Source organism: Diabrotica undecimpunctata, chromosome 2 (genome assembly GCF_040954645.1).
Source record: "Diabrotica undecimpunctata isolate CICGRU chromosome 2, icDiaUnde3, whole genome shotgun sequence".
Classification (NCBI taxonomy): Eukaryota; Metazoa; Arthropoda; class Insecta; order Coleoptera; family Chrysomelidae; genus Diabrotica; species Diabrotica undecimpunctata.
Window position 1 is genome coordinate 114,270,959 of NC_092804.1, and position 17,302 is coordinate 114,288,260.

Here is a 17,302-nt window from a genome sequence, read left to right on the forward strand (position 1 = left end):
TAGAAGTATTTATTTAAAAAAACATTAGTTAACGAGGTTTCAAAGATGTAAACAAATAAACTGTTCAAAGTAAAATGGGAAATGTTGATAACAATACACATTATCAAACCCTTGTTAATGATTGACATAACTTTAAATAAAATTAAAATCATAAATACGACATATTTCAACCAAAACCAATTAAAAATGTTAATAATATACCAATGTTTTAAATAAAAATAAAGCACTGCTAGCTATGGTTATTATACTAAAAACCTATAATTCATATCTTAAAAATTTTAAAGAGTATTTCTAGTGATCAGTCTGACGTAGGAGACTTAGGAAACGAGAAATATTAACCAGATAAAAAAAGAATAGAAGACTTAACTCATTTGCTAATGAGTTTAGTCTTCATATAAAGCACTGCTGCTATTTGCCTTCTAGCAAAAAAAAAACCAAAATAATAATCATCATACATCAATGTGGCAAATAACAATAGGTCTGACATGTAGGTACATACCAATATAAAAAACAGAACATTAGCAGAAGTTAACAACACAGAAAATATAAGAAAAAAAAATATGCAAGAGATTTTCGAACAACGCAGAATGTGAAACCAACACCAAACATAACTCATCACTTTATAGCCCCCATAAAATTATTAGACCCTCCAAGATATAGCAAACTAATCACCGGCATTATTTGGAGACACGTAAACTTATCACAGCAAATAGGTAATCTTATCAGAAGCATTTTTGCCCCAAAGCCATGGTTTTTAATGTGAAAGATTGCCTGTTACCTGCTACACTTCTTGTTTACTTGGTAATTCACTAAATTTTGAAATTATTTTAAGCAAATTGCTATAAAATTTCACAGTAAGTGGCAGGTTGAAGGAACAAGGGAAAATGAAGACATTTTTTTTTCTCATAGTTCTAGATGGCTATCAATAGAATTTAGTGGAATATCCAAATGCAGCCAATGCATTGCATTTGCATTTAATACATCCGGAGTTGGATTATTCTTATAAATTATCAAACCTTAGCGGTTTCCAAGCATTTTATGGTCTTTACCTGGCACGTGGTGCAGGTAGGCCGGTGATCAGATTGCAAATCTCTTTAGGTCTATTTTAAAATCCCTGATTTTATTGCGCTGATGATTGTGTACTATCTACGAGTGCATTTATGCTCAAAATAAGCAAAAAAATGCTGCTAAAATAAAAAAAAACAGTGAAAACTACAGTTCTAAACCATTTGGATATCTAAAAACACAGCAAGGAAAATGTAGGCTAGTGATTAAAATCGATAAAATAACAAAGGAATATCACTTCACTGAACTAGTTAAAAATGGAGAAACCGGAAAGAAGAAGAATATTTCATAAAAAGAATAGAGATAATAAGATAAAGTCTCATAAAAATGAAGCAAAAATGCACCCTGTCCAGGCGACATCTCTATAAATTAAAACATTCAGAGTATGGGAGAAGAAGAAATGTATGAAGGCTGGAAGGGGGCAGGAGAATACCATTATTTAATAAGGAAGAACAAATAAACTGCAGTAACTTTTGGGGAAGAACATTACTGAGTACGACATATAAAACATACTAACATCACTTATCTCTCATCAACTCAACCTTTACTTAGAGAAGAAAACTAAAAATCAATAAAGATTTCGGTAAAAAAGATTAATACCAGATGCGACATATAATTACACAAACAATCTAGAAATGCCATAAGCACATTATATAACTAAACATGCTCTTTGTTGATTTCTGATAAAACTTTGAATACTTTAGTATTACAGCATTCGTTCCTGGACATAGCAATTCTGCAAAACATGGGTCAACAACACAAAATACATTCAATAAATAAGGGTGGATCAAATCACAACTCGATTTATTGCGTTGACCCTGGGAACAGTAAAAACCATTGGCTAAAAACCTATAAGAAAAAACCGACAAATTTGGCAAACTACAAAAGAACACTAAGCGAAACTATCTTTGCAATAACAACAATAAACACAAAACAAGAACTAGCAGGATGTGTTCTAAACCTAGAAAAAACGAGACAAAATGCTATCGAGGCCAGCACTACAAAAGAAGGAATACCAACAGTAAAAGAAAGACTCAGAGAAATCAGCAAAGAGCTGATAATAAAAGGGAGACTCAGAATCAGGAGCTGATTTGACGATGAGAAGAAGGACCAACAAAATAAGAAACTAAGAGGACAAAATAATTACTAATGAACTAAATAGGAAAGTCAACGAACAATTAGAAGAACATCGAAACGAAAATTGGGACAACTATATACAGCAACTAAACCCAAATAAATCTGCATTCTAGAGGCTATCTAAAATACCAAAAAAAGATAAAAAAACCATTTAATTATTAATTTAATCCATTTAACTTCAACCACAAAATGTTACCCTACCTTTTTATTAATTTAGTGGGATTACTTGCATTTAGGTACACTTAAGATGAACTGATTAGTCCGAAAACGTTTTGAACTTGATCCTTTTGAAGAGTACAACAGAAGTGTCTTTCTTCGATGTTCTAGTTTTTTATGAAAAAACAGTTCCACCTTTATATGGACAAAATCGAATTGTGTGCGTAGAAGAAGACAAAGCGGAATGAAAATATGCTAGAAAGAGGATGTCGGAAAAAGTATTATCCCGATGAAGATCTAGACTTCACAGAAGAAGTGAAGAGAAGATATAGGGCACTAAAAACAAGAAATGGCCATATAAGTAGGCCAGATAGTTGATCAAGCTTACTAATGCTAAAAAACTCCAGGGTCGGACCAGATTACGAATACAGCTCTAAAGAATCTATCAGAAAATTTAATAGTATACATACCAAATTTAATTAACTATATCTTAAGATTAAGACATTTTCCTGATAGGTGGAAGGAAGCTCATGGAATAAGCAAGATTGCAGAGCGGGTTATAATAGCTAGGCTAGAAGAAGAATCAGAAAAAATCGGAACAATACCTGAAGCACAGTTCGGATTCAGATCCAAATACTCATGTGAACTTCAGGTACTGCGTTTTGCAGAATACATCACGAAAGGGTTCGATAAAAAGAAATATACAGCATCTACCTTTCTAAATGTTAGGAAAGCATTCGACAGAGTTTGACACGAAGGCTAGCTGTACAAACTGAACCAATATGATTATAGTAAGGCGATGACATGTCTTCTCTCGTCATACCTAGCCAACAGGAAGTTTAGTGTTCGGATAGGACCAACCGCGTCCGAAGCTAGAACCATGAAGGCTGGTGTGTCACGGGGAGCGGTTTTGTTTCAATATATATACACTATTTATACAGCAGACACCCCAATCGCATCCAGTTCTTTGCTAGGTATGTACGCAGACGATACAACCCAGATCTAGCAGACAACTACAAAGGGACTGAACGAACAGTAAGCTTGGTGTTTACAGGGAAAGATAGCTGTCAACCCTGATGAAACACAAGCCGTCATATACCAAAAAAGAAGAGGAACACCAAATGGGGTTCTATCCCTATTCGACACGCAAATCGAATGATCAAATCAAGCCAAATATCTATGTGTAATGTTGGACAAAAAACTGACCTTCACAGAAACCGTAAAACAAACGGTCAAGAAAGCTAAAATAATTAGAAATCAACTCTCATCATTAATCGGTCGGAAGAGTAAACTGAGATTTAAAACAAAGATTAGGATGACAAACTGTATAGTTTTGCCAACACTAGCATACTCCTCGGCCGCATGGGGAGATACGTGCAAATCCAACAGAAATACAAATCAAGTAGTCCAGAACCATATAATCAAAGAGGATCTGAGTATACCTAAGTACGTTCCATTAAGGTACGTATTTAGGAATTCAGATCAAAAGAGAATCCTGAGAACAATTGATGAAAAAGAACACGTGATTTTCAACGATCTCAGGAACCATCCAAGTAGACTATTAAGAGAGTTAACACACAATGACGAAAACCAGAGGACAGTACATAGGCCACCCAGACAGCATCTAGCTGGATATAGGGAAGGCCCAGAAGAACAGTGAAGAAATGATAGCCATGCAGTAGTACGGACAGTAATCGAACGTACGCAGTAACAAAAGGCCCAAAAAATATCTTATCCTTATATTTTATTTTTTTTTTATTTAGTTATTTTTATTTTTACTAACAAGTTTCACTACACAAAAAAAAACCAAAACCAAAAAAACGTCTCAACGGGGTGTGTGATGGCCATATACACCTGAGACTGTACACCCCACCCATTATTACTTTCTCTAATATTATTTTCTTTTAAACCTGTACTAATAACCTGTTACAGCAGTCATGCAGTGCCAATAACACACAAAAAAGGACATCGAGTGAATGCTGATCAGCCGCACAGACAGAAAATCTTCAGGCAAAAGGCCCTTCAGGCACCTAATACCCTTTAGGTAGGTTAAAAGGATCAAGTAGAACCTGTCCATCGAAGTCACGTACCTACAAACGTGGGCTCGAAACACAAGTCCACGGTCATGTAAAAATTAACTTGTCATTCATAGGGAGAAAAGTATACTCCATAATTCACTTCAATGACTGCACTAACACTAATAAATATAGTGTATATCCCACAACTCACGTCCAGACTACGCTATTTGAGAGACTTCTATAAAAGAGACCGCCATTAATCGGAACGGTTTTTCAAGGCGATCCACTTACCGCGGCATCATGTCTACATAAACAGCAAAAATGCCGATCGTCATAATGTGGACGCATCTTTAGATCCTCGAGCAAAAATCATGGCAGAAGGAGGCACCACAAACACAGTCGCAGTAGAAACGGGAATGAAACAAGGCTAATCATTGTCAACAACTCTCTTAAACATGCGAGGTATTCAATCATCTTGTACATCGTCAAAGCAGCGGACATAGATGCTCAAAGGCGAGTGGTATAAAAGAAGCTGTAGCAAACTCTTCAATACAAATACTAGATTACACAGAGATGGTACTCATGTGAGGGAAAGCGCTTGAAAAAAGCACTAATAAAACTTACAACCATAGCGAGAAAAAGGAGACTAGAAATTATTAAAGAAAAACAAAATAACTATTTTTAACGATAAAGTAAAAAATAACACATTTGGAACATTGACCATTTCAAGAGCCTAGTGTACTTATGTACTTACTTATGCACTATACTTATGTGCATAAGTGGAAGAAATGAGATATATGCAGAAATAACAGAGCAAATACTTGCATGCAAAGAGAGCTATTAAACATACATACTTCTTTATACCTCACCAATTGTCGCTATCAATCGTACCATTCCTTATTTATAGTGTATTTTTATGTATGAGAGAGTAATAAAACAATAAATTATGTATGCAAATCCCTAAACTGTTGATACGGGTGGCTCAATGAAAAACAGATATTTGTCAACAAGTTTACAGAAGTATATAGGAAAACAATTTTAAATTGAGTATGACCACCAGGTATAAAGGTTGGAGCAGAATAGAATACAATATTTGTGAGGGTTACTAATCCCTAAATAAGGTTGCCAGTGTCGGAGTGATGGAGGTTAACAGGTACCAATGAATTTGCAAGAAATGTAAGATGTTTATTTTATTGGTTATATATAACCAATAAAAGTTTAATAAGTACCTACCTATTTGCAAAATAAAGTTTAATTCTTTAGATAAAATAAAACGTTTTATTTTATCTATTTGCAAAATAAAGTTTAATTCTTTGCCTATTTGCAAAATAAAGTTTAATTCTTTAGATAAAATAAAACGTTTTATTTTATCTGAAATGAGTGCATTAAACGAAGTAAGGGTTTCAACAATCAAACATTTAATTCTTTAATTCCAGGAATCTACGACAGTAATTGACTAGATAATTACCTTCTAAACTTATTCCACAGAAAATGTGATAGTGGGTTTTTCCATTTTGTATATAGGAAGGTCCAAGTGGCGTATTCAAAATTCTTAACAGTTCACTAAAAGTAGGTACTTCAGTTGCAAGGTGCAGTTTATTGTGTATACTAGTGTTATGGAAAATTTGGAAGTGCCGTGTAAACGCCGAAAAATTGGTCCTCTAACAGTTAATGAAAAAACATTAATATTTAATTGTTTTAAATCATTTACAGACAAACGTTTATGTGAAAGTGTTGATGAGACCGTTGAGTTAGTTAGCAGTACACTTGGTGTTGGGAAATCTACGATTTACAGAGTTATTAAAGAAGAGAAATGTGGTAGTTTTTAAATGCCACGTAATGCTCCAGGGAAACCAAAATTTCAAATAGAATATCATTTTAAAGAAGGACTTCGACGGAAAGTGCATGAATTCTTCTTTAGACAAGAATTTCCAACATTGGATAAAGTTCTTGTCTCAGTTCGAGATGATAAGGATTACCCAGAAATGAGTCGAAGTACGTTATGGAAACTTTTAAAAGAAATAGACTTCCGCTGGAAAAAGAATCCCAGAAAGTCTATTTTATTAGAAAGAAGCGATATTGTCATATGGAGAAGACATTTTCTAAGAACCATAAAGGAAATGAGAAACCAAAAAAGAAAAATATTTTATCTTAATGAAACATGGATCAACGAGGGTCATACACCAAATAAATTTTGGCAGGATGAAACTGTTACAAGTCAAAGGCACGCTTTTGTAAATAACTTATCTACTGGTTTAAACCCACCATCAGGAAAGGGACGCAGGCTGATAATAGTACACATTGGCAGTTCAGACGGTTTTGTTGAAGGTGGTTTATTAACTTTTGAATCAACTCGTACCGGTGACTACCATGAAGACATGAACGCTGATGTCTTTCAAGAATGGTTCGAACAAATGATAGATCTTCTTCCTAAGAACTGTGTAATAGTAATGGATAATGCAAGTTATCACTCCAGACTTATAGAAGGACTGCCCACAACCAAGTGGTTAAAAAAAGACTTGCAGAATTGGCTGAGTTTAAAAAATATTACGTACCATCCCGGATCTATAAGAAAGGAACTTTATTCGTTGTGTGCCCTTCATAAAGAAAAATTTAAAAAATACGAAATTGATGAAATTGCCAAAAATCGTGGAATGACAGTACTTAGATCCCCACCATATCATTGTGAATTAAACCCGATTGAACTGGTATGGGCACAGATAAAGAGTGAAGTTTCAAGAAAAAATACCACTTTTAAAATTCATGATGTTAAACAGTTGTTTTGGAGGCCGTAAATAATGTAAAACCTGAAAACTGGGAAAAGGCAGTAAATCACACAATTAAAGAAGAGGAAAAAATGTGGAAGCTGGACAATATTACTGATAAAATGATCGAGCCAGTTATTATAAATCTTGGTTCTGAAAGTTCATCTTCTGAATCTGATTTGGATTTGTAACAAGTAGCTGTAAGTTTTGTATTAATATTTTTATTCATCTATTTAACATACCTTAGACGGTTTTAAAAACTCTTTTTCTCTTTTGTAATTTTTAAAAATTAAAAAAAATGTGAATTTTTTAAAACCCTTTTTAATGTAGGCCAGTCAGTTCTAATATAGTGTGTGATAAAAGAGGTCACTTTTGTTTACATACACATAACACTTTATAACACTGAAATAATTCATTTATTTTTTACAATTATTCAAAGTAATTTTTCAATTAATATTGAGCACGCCCATGGAGTGGTCAGAGCTACCAGTTAAAATTATGCTAATTACTCTCTCGTTCATAAAAATAAACTATAGTGTTCGACATTTTGTATCCATAGTACCCTCGTTCTTATTCATCTCGTGTTCGGTGTATTGTTTTTTGTTGGTCACCTGGTATCTGATATTTTTATTACGTTTCCATATCATAGTAATTGTTTTGGTTGGATCAAATTATTGAATAATTCTGCTATTATTTCAATTAGGATATCTAGGCCATATTTTAAAAGCATAGTAAAAATGTTTCCTGATCCTAGAGGCTCTTTATTTTTTTGTTATTATAATATCTATCAAAGAATTTTTGTCACTGGACGGATCTACCCTGTGTCAATTACGTAATAAAATTATTGATTACTGTTTTTTTTTTATTTGTAGAAACAGATTACAATAAATAAATGATGTAAAAAAATATTATCTATGGTTATTAGACTCTACTCTACATGGTATGGTTACTTATGATTTTATTTAAATATCTTTGTTCTGTTTATATTTATATCTATTTCCAGTAAGTTATATTTTGTAACTGCCTTGGTGGCACAGTGGTAAGAGCATCAACTTACTGAGAGCAAAAATTCAGGGGTTGTGGATTTGAATCCCGGCCGAGATGAAAATTTTAATTAAAAAAACCTGAGATATTATAGTCTTTTGGGTATAATAAGCGATTCTTTTTAAATACAATTAAGACGCTCTCTCACTCTTTCATTTATATTAAAGTCATTCTGCTTCTATCGATTTTCTTTTGTTTAGGGTTTTGTATAGTTTTTCAAACTTCTACTGCTCTTATTATTTCTATTTATGGATCTATCCATATATTCTATTCCACATTTCAGTTTTACTTTGTACTTTGGTTTTTCAGCAATAGTTATTTTAGTTCGTGTGACCACCATCATAAGCAGAAATAGATAAACAAAATATACTCAAAGTGATAGATGCAGCACAGAAAATGCGCCTATGCCTAACAAGTAAAAATGAAGACAAATATTTGAGAGGACAATTTTGCGAATAATTATTGGTTAAAGAAAAGCGGAAAATGAAGAACTGAGAAAAGTAATTGACCAAGAATTAAACGATAGAATCAGTGAAGAAGAATATCTAGTCAAATTTATCAGAGCAAAAAGACTGAGATAGCTGCGATACCTAGAACGAAGAGAATTTGTCTCCCTGATGAAGACAGCTATCAAATGGAAGGTAGAAATAGTAAAACTGAGAGCAAAGCTCAAACAAAATTGGTCAGACCTGGTTATTTTAGATATTAAAATATTTAAAGTAGATACTGAAGTGGACTTTTTGATAAGAGAAAATAATGAAATAATTAAAACCAAGTCGTATAAAAACATTTAAAAATTATTGTTCTAAAGCTATTTTCTTAAGACGTTTTAATATTAGGTATTTACTCTCTTTAATAGACATTTATCACAATGTCAGTTTAAAATACGTTTATTTTTAAGTTTCGATTTACACTTTGGTAGTTGTACTCAATATACAAATTAAACAAATTCTTTTCAGGTTAGGTGTTAAAATTTAAAAAATTAGTTAGACAGTTTCAAGAAACTATGTTTAATTGCTAAGAGCAGAAGAAAAACATTGATTGTATGAAAAACAGTTCAAATAAAATGCTGAAATTTATATCTCCTTACTTTTTACTAACAAGCTTTGTTTAAATTCATACAGCACGCATTCAAGAGTTTTAGTTCTAATGGCACGAATTTCAGTACGAGTTCTTTTCTTCAGTTCTTTGATAATATTGAATCGAGTGTCGAGGTACATACTTGAGTGAATAGTGAGATTAGACAAATTTATATCAAGATGATTACTTAACTTTGCCAATCTAGTTTTTGCTAAGCGCCTATTTTTAAACTCTGTGTTAATTCTACCATTGACACGAAATGAGAATTTATACAAACAAAATAATACCTAAATTATTAAATGATTATAAAGAGGCAAAAAAATATGTACCTACAAAAAAGTGTAATATTACGCTAATGTATTCGATATGTAAAATATCATAATATACCCTAGCTGGTAAAATAAAAAGTAAGCTAACAGTATAGGAAATGCTGACATTAAACAATATTCTATAAAATTCTTATGGGGAGCGCCCACCAAACTGGCGTGACATGTAACATAGCAGTGGCATAGCACGGGCATGACACTGCGTGGCAGGTAACGCACACCAAAGAAGCATGACATTAAAAAAGCTAGTTAAATTCAAAATGTCGTCATCTAAGGATGAAATTATGCTAACACTTTTAAACGTCAACAATATGAACAAAACTCGTCAACGACGTCCTACAAAACCTTTATAAGACCGCTAATCGAATACAAGGCATGCGTCTACGCATCACTTAACAGCCGCCAAATTAACACTATCATGGCCTCTGAAAGGAAAATCCTTAGATTCTGCATGAGGAAGTGCAGATACTATCCATCAGCACACATACATCAGATAGGCAATCTAACACCAATTAAGGACAGAATCCTATCCCTCAGCGGGAGGTATGTCCTTCAAACTATTGCAGGCCCGAACAACCGAGTCAAATAAATACTAAAGACGCCATGCAATCGCCGAGGGCAAATACTCACCAGGGTTCCTAAAAGAAAAGTTCCATTCCCTCCAGCAAAACTTCTAAACAACACTGGAAACGAAGTTCCTGATGAGTATTTTTATATATTAGAATCATTCCCCATTAAATATCACAGCTAACAACTGCAAGCCAAAAACGCTGATTAACAGCTGTTCCCAGTATGACTGGTAACCCCTTGAAATACCTGCCTTCGACTTGTTTAGCCTTTTTTGCCAACAACTTCTCTTCCGCGCTTCATATCATATCATCCATATCAGACATGCCACTTTCTGAACCCCAGCTTTTTAGCAATCCACCTCTACATCTCCACAAGCATTCGTCATCACGTACCATACACCTCTTGCTCCGAAAAAAAAGGAGTACCCCTTCCTTGAAGAGGCAAACAAAGTTAAAACTTTGGACCGAACGTCAGTTTTGGGTACACCCTTATTGGAAAGAGATACAAGAGTAGATTTAATGTATTTAAAGAATTAAAAAATTCCGGACTTATGTTGTCATAGATACCTGCAAATTTCTCAACTAATGAGACAAAACGAATATTAAATTTTGGACTGTCTTCCATATTTAAATTGTTTAACAAACACACATGCAAAATGCAAGTAGCACGTGGCAAAAAGTAGAACAAGCTCTTCTATTTTTAACGACGTGACGTAGCAAGCTGCATGACGCCACTATCACTGTCATTTTGGTGTGCGCTGAATCATTCGTTTGCATTGGTTACATTTTAAGTAACATGCTAGACGTGCGCTACTTGCTACTTGCCACTTGCCATGCCAGTTTGGTGGGCGCTCTCTCTAGGTTTCGAAAACAGATAAGAAGGTCCGTATGTGCTAAAAAGTGTTATTAATAAGAAAGAAACCCTTGTCGGTATTAAACGAATATGAAGTGAATTTGACAAATTGGCTATGCATGCGACGTTGCCGGTTTCTTTCATCAAACCTCCGAGAGTTAAAGAAAACTAAAAATAAATTAAAAAAATTAAAAGCGGAGAAAAAATATAAGATATTTTGTGGGGTTTCGAACCAAAGTGCTAAGAAAGAGATTACAGGTAAAAAAAAACCTCAATATCCGGTTCAAAGGACTACTTGTTTAGATAAAATTAGTATCTACACAATAGGACAAACATGAAAATTGTCCTAAATGAGAGCAAGAGAGAATGAGAGAGAGAGAGAAAGTATAACATAGGTTGCTGGATACAAATACGAAAGCTCTTAGCTGTAATATAGAAATGTCTTAATCACTAACGGTTTAAAAAGCTATCCAAAGGGAGAGAGAGAGAAAGAGAGGGAAGTATAAAATGGCATAAATAAAATCAGTACAAATGATATAAAAAGAAAATTCCTAGAACCGTCATGTTTTTTGTATAGACAGATTTGGCAATACTGGTTTATTTTATAAAGAAATATTTATTAAATAAACATGTTTTATTTAATAAAGAAATAACATTGTTTATAAAGAAATAAAGGCTTTAGAAAATTCATAAAATAATACATTATGTATTGTCTTTAAATGATTTAGAGCATGTATCACTCTTACATATTCCATAACAACACCGCTTTGTTGTTTCTTTTTGTACAGGTATAATATTAATCGATTAAAAAAATTGATTTACTAATTGTGACTTTTTATTTTTTTTTTTTTAATAACTAGACTTTCTTTGGCATTTTTTATATTAATTATCTATATTATTTATATTACTAACCTAACTTAACGAGTTTGTTTACAAAATGTCTGTTCGAAAAAAATGGCTGACACTATTTTTTGATGAAAAGTCCTATTGTAGGCGGATGTTTGATGTTTCGGGTTTCGGGGAGATTTTTTTTAATTAGATAGGTATGTCTTACGCACATGAAAGCACTGCAGGCCACTGCTGTCATTTACATTATTTACGCTGTTGGCAATGTTGGAAAATTATTGTCAAAAGTGGAGCTAAAGTTTATTCGTTTACCAAATTCCCATCAGTAAACATGAGCACGTGTTGATATTCGCCGTCTTATTCGTCAAAAGCCTATTAAATTTAATTTATTACCATTCTCATGTTACAGATCCCAACTTGCGAGCATTTTAAATTCAAATTGTATCGTGTTGATTTTTAAGTTAATATATTGTGTTATATTTATGTTATAGTTATTGTTAAGTTATTTACTGGTCGTGTTATTTTTTAGAGTTTAGTTAAATTGTGATATAACGATTAAATTTCAAGAAATTCTTACACTAACAGTTTCAAAAGTAAATATTTTTAAAAATCATATAATACATAGGTCGTACATCAGTACGACCCTGTTTGGCTTACACGTGGTTCTATTGACATTTGGGAATTTGTAGAATGAATAGGGTTTAGACACTAAATTAAAAATATTTTTAAATAGTTTATCATAGGCGAGAATGGAGATGATCTGCATAGGCTGAAGTATAACAATTTACAACAGACCATAACTACCAAAAAAAGCAAAATAAGTAACAATATCAAAAACAGATGAATAAATAATACAACAAAAAATAACGCTCAAATGCTTAAAATTTCAACTCCTCATCTGTGTCCATATTGCACAGGAAGTGAGAGAACCTGTCACAAAGGCCACAATGGCAGATAACCAAAATAGTAGAACATGACGAAACAGACATAAAAACAGAGTCAAATCTAGGATTTATAAAACAGCTATTTGATTAACAATGATGTAGGTACACGACGAAACATCGAGAAATCCGAAAAAAATCTTCCCGGAAAAAATGGACTGATAAGAGACAATTAATTAAAAAGGAACCTAGAAAAACCATGCAATATTGAATTTTATAAAAGGGGAATAAAAATAGTTAAAAATAAAATACACTGGGAACCAGCTTTACTAATCACGTGAAAACCAAAAAGATTATTTTAGACAAGTATTTACTAATTCTTAAGTAGGTATAGTTTTATAACAAAAGACAATTTTTAGTAAAGGTGTAAACTAGCTAAGAAAATGCTAACTTATATTGCTCGTTATATTTCAATTTTTAGCATCTTCTAATTTCGATATAGTGTAGTTCAGCAAATAATAATCAAATGGTAAACAAATATGTATGATCCGAGTAGATTAAATTTAATCACAACAGACCTGTTTGATTAAAAATTACTGTATTAATTTCTTATGAATTGTTATGCCTTTCACACAATATCTACATAACAAAATAAGAAAAAATATATAAATTTCCGTAGCAAATTATAAAGCAAAATTATGAAATTGATTATTAACATGTCACATCCTGTACAATCAAGAGAATCCTGAATGAAATCAGTATAATTGCGATGCAACCAAGAAGCAAACAGGTTTATTTCCATTTCTTCCTGTATTTAATGACTTCCATCGTTTATGATAGTACTGGCGAATACACTCAGAAAAAAATATATCAAAATATTGAAAATAAAAGTATTATAAGAAATGCTTCTTTTTTTGCCTACCAACTTTTTACAATTAATTACTATTTAACTGGGAATAAGCCACAATTAAAGGTTAAAATACGTTTATTGACGTTTCAATTTCCACTTCGGAAATCGTTCTCAAAATACAAAACTAATGTTTGTATTTTGAGAACGATTTCCGAAGTGGAAATTGAAACGTCAATAAACGTATTTTAACCTTTAATTGTGGCTTATTCCCAGTTAAATAGTAATTAATTTAAAATGCCACAAGAAAATAGCTTCAGAACAATATTAACTTTTTACAATAAGTACTTGACTAATGAACCGCGTAAACAAGTTTAAATTTCTATTTTATACAAAATCTTGTTTATTAATGGATGGCTTATGCTTGGGTTTCACATTGTCTCCATTATTATCAGATTTGAGAAATATGATCAAAAACCCAGAATATGGTGAAGATATTTAGATGATGGCCTCTTAATAGATCATTTGGCCCCATGGAACAGAAGCACTGAAAATGTGTTATGGACATCGACTGTAAAGAAGAATCAATCAAATTCGCCATGAAAAAGGAAAAGGAGGATATTGCATATGTACGTAAGATCTACAGAAAATCAACCCACACCAATATAAATTTAAATTATCACTCAAACCACAACATAAATATCAAAATGAGAATCATCAAATAACTGTATGATAGAACCCAAAATACCTGCTCCAACAAAAATGCATTTCAGGAAGAAAAAAATCTGCGAACAAGAGATGATTATCCATTGTCACTTTAAACAAGGAATTCCACAAGATTGAAGAAATGAAACAACAAATAAAATGTAACGGCATGTATCGCAAAACAGAAAAACAAAATAGGTATATCTATACGTGTTTCTGACTAGTAGTCAGTAGAAAAGGGGCATGTTAACTTGGGAAAGGATCACTACAAAAGGAATGCGACCAATTTGGGGTATTAGAGTTAGAAAACCCTGATGGTTTCCAGGGCAACAACTAACAATAACTACGTAAGAAGCTACAGCTACCTGAGGAAAGGAATTCCAAACGTTAAAACGTTTAAAACAAATAGAAAAGGTTAATGCGAGTGAATAATAGAAGTAAAATGTAATGGCATGTCTCGCAAAATAGGAAAACAAAAAACAAAATAGGTATATCGATGAAAGCCAACCATATATACGTATTTCTGATATTTGGTCATCTTTAGTACGGTGCAGCAAGGTTAGAAAAAGAGCATGTTAACTTGGGAAAGGAACACTACGGGAGCAATGCGATCAATTTGTGGTATTGGAGTTCGAACATCCTGATGGTTTCCAGTGCAACAACTAACAATAACTACGGAGGAAGCTACAGCTACCTGAGGAAAGTAATACCAAACATTAAAACGTTTAAAACAAATAGAAAAGGGTAATGTAAGTGAATAATAAAAGTAAAATGTAATGGCATGTCTCGCAAAACAGGAAAACAAAAAAATTTTAACTCTAATGCCACAAATTGGTCGCATTGCTCCTGTAGTGATAGTTTCCCAAGTAAACATGCTTCTTTTCTAACTTGACTGCATTAGATTTAAGACGACCAGTTGTCAGAAATATGTATATACGGTTGCCTTTCATTAATATACCTATTTTGTTTTTTGTTTTCCTGTTTTGCAAAACATGCTATTACATTTTACTTATATATAAATATATATAACATGTTTAGTATCGACCGTATATTATTTAATAATTTTCTTGGGTATATGTCAGATTCTATCGGTCTGGAATTAAAACAATTCTATTTTCTAGTCACTTAATATTTCTCCAACTGATTGTTGGCTTCATCAGAAGTGCTCTACAAATTTATTAAAACAAAAAAATAAGCAACATTACGATAAAATTGCATAAATATTTACTTACAGAGGTAGAACTATTCACAAAAAAAGACAAGACAAACATTTGTTTGACACTTTCACAAATTAGACTGATAATTTTCAAAATAATTTAATATACACATAAAACAACAAAAAGTATATAGTGGACTAGATATGTTTCTTAGATGCTGCTTAGCTGATTCGTATCTGCTTTGTAATTTATTACATTTTTTGTTTTATTAATATAACACATTTCCAGAAACAGCCTGTTTTTATAATTAGTTGCTGTTTGTAGGATTTCAACATTGGTATAGTCAAATTTGTGACCTGTATTTATGGAGTGTTCGACAACAGCGCATGTGTTTTTACCTTTATGGCAGTCACTTTGGTGCTGGGCAATACGTTGTTTTAACCATTGGCTTGTCTGTCCAATATACCAACCTTCGCCGCCTAAACACGGTATTTTATAGATTGTATTAGTAGTATACATTATTGGTGTCTTATCTTTGACACGAGAAAATAGACTTTTGTTACTAATACCGCTGTACCTACCAATTCTGATATTATTGTACAGTTTGAAGAGGGCTGTAATCTTATTTGCTAGATTATTAACGAAGGGCAATCTTTTATATGTAAAGTTTTGTGAAGTATCTTTATCCAATGGTCCATCATAATAGTGGGAGTTGTAAATTAATTATTTAAGAAGTGTCTTTGGATAACCGTTGTTAATAAATATCTCAAGTTTTTTTTTAAACCTACTGCATCAAGCAGATTTCTAAACTTTTTTTCTAGCCACCCAAAAAACCAGAAATATAATTCAGTTCTTGCTATGAAAAATAGAATACTCAATATATTCAAATACCTGGGGTTTATAATCACGAAAAAGGCAACAACAGAGGAAGAAATTACACAAAGATTAGGACAAACAAGAACAGCAATCCGACAACTTAACTCAGTATGGTGGGATAGACACCTAAATATGAAGACAAAAACGCAGATTTATAAAACATTAGTGCGAAGTATTATGACATATGGGGCCGAAAATTGGATCATAAACAAGAAAAACAGCAGTAAGATAATAGCAACAGAGATGGAATGCCTGCGAAGATGCTGCAGAGTAACAAGAATGGATAGGAGAAGTAATGACGAAATAAAGCAAAGAACATCAATAGAAACAGACATACTAACATATATAGAACAAAAAAGACTAAAGTGGTATGGACATGTAAGAAGAACTAGCGACAGCAGATGGATAAAAAGAATAACCGAATGGAGCCCCATAGGAAGGAGGAAAAGAGGACGACCCCGAAAATCCTGGAGGAACGAAGTAGACGACGCCATGAGTAAGAGAGGACTAAACGATGGAGAATGGAACAACAGAGAGAGATGGAAACGGTTGAGCGAGGGAAGGCAGTGAATACTGTAGAATCCCTAAATATATATAATATATGCGACGACCAGTTTCTAAATAATAGTCAGAGCAAATTACTTGTCCACAATAGTCCATGTAGCTGTCTAGTGACTGATCTTGCTTGAACCATTCTATAATGTATTTCTTCGTTACTTAAAGGTTTCAGTTGATTTTATAGTTCCCATTTCAATTTGTAGCCTTTCTAGTTTTTCTCTTGCGATTAAGTTTTTGGTTTTTGGATATTAATTTTGAGGCTTCTACTTGGTGTACTCCTCTTCCAGTTTTATAAGCGTATAGTCTATATCACTCTCGTTTTCGGCTAGAATGGCTTAGTGGTCAGCGAAGTGTATTGTGACAATCTCTCGTCTTCGATTGTGATGCCCATATTGCAGTATTTTCTTCTCCACACTGAA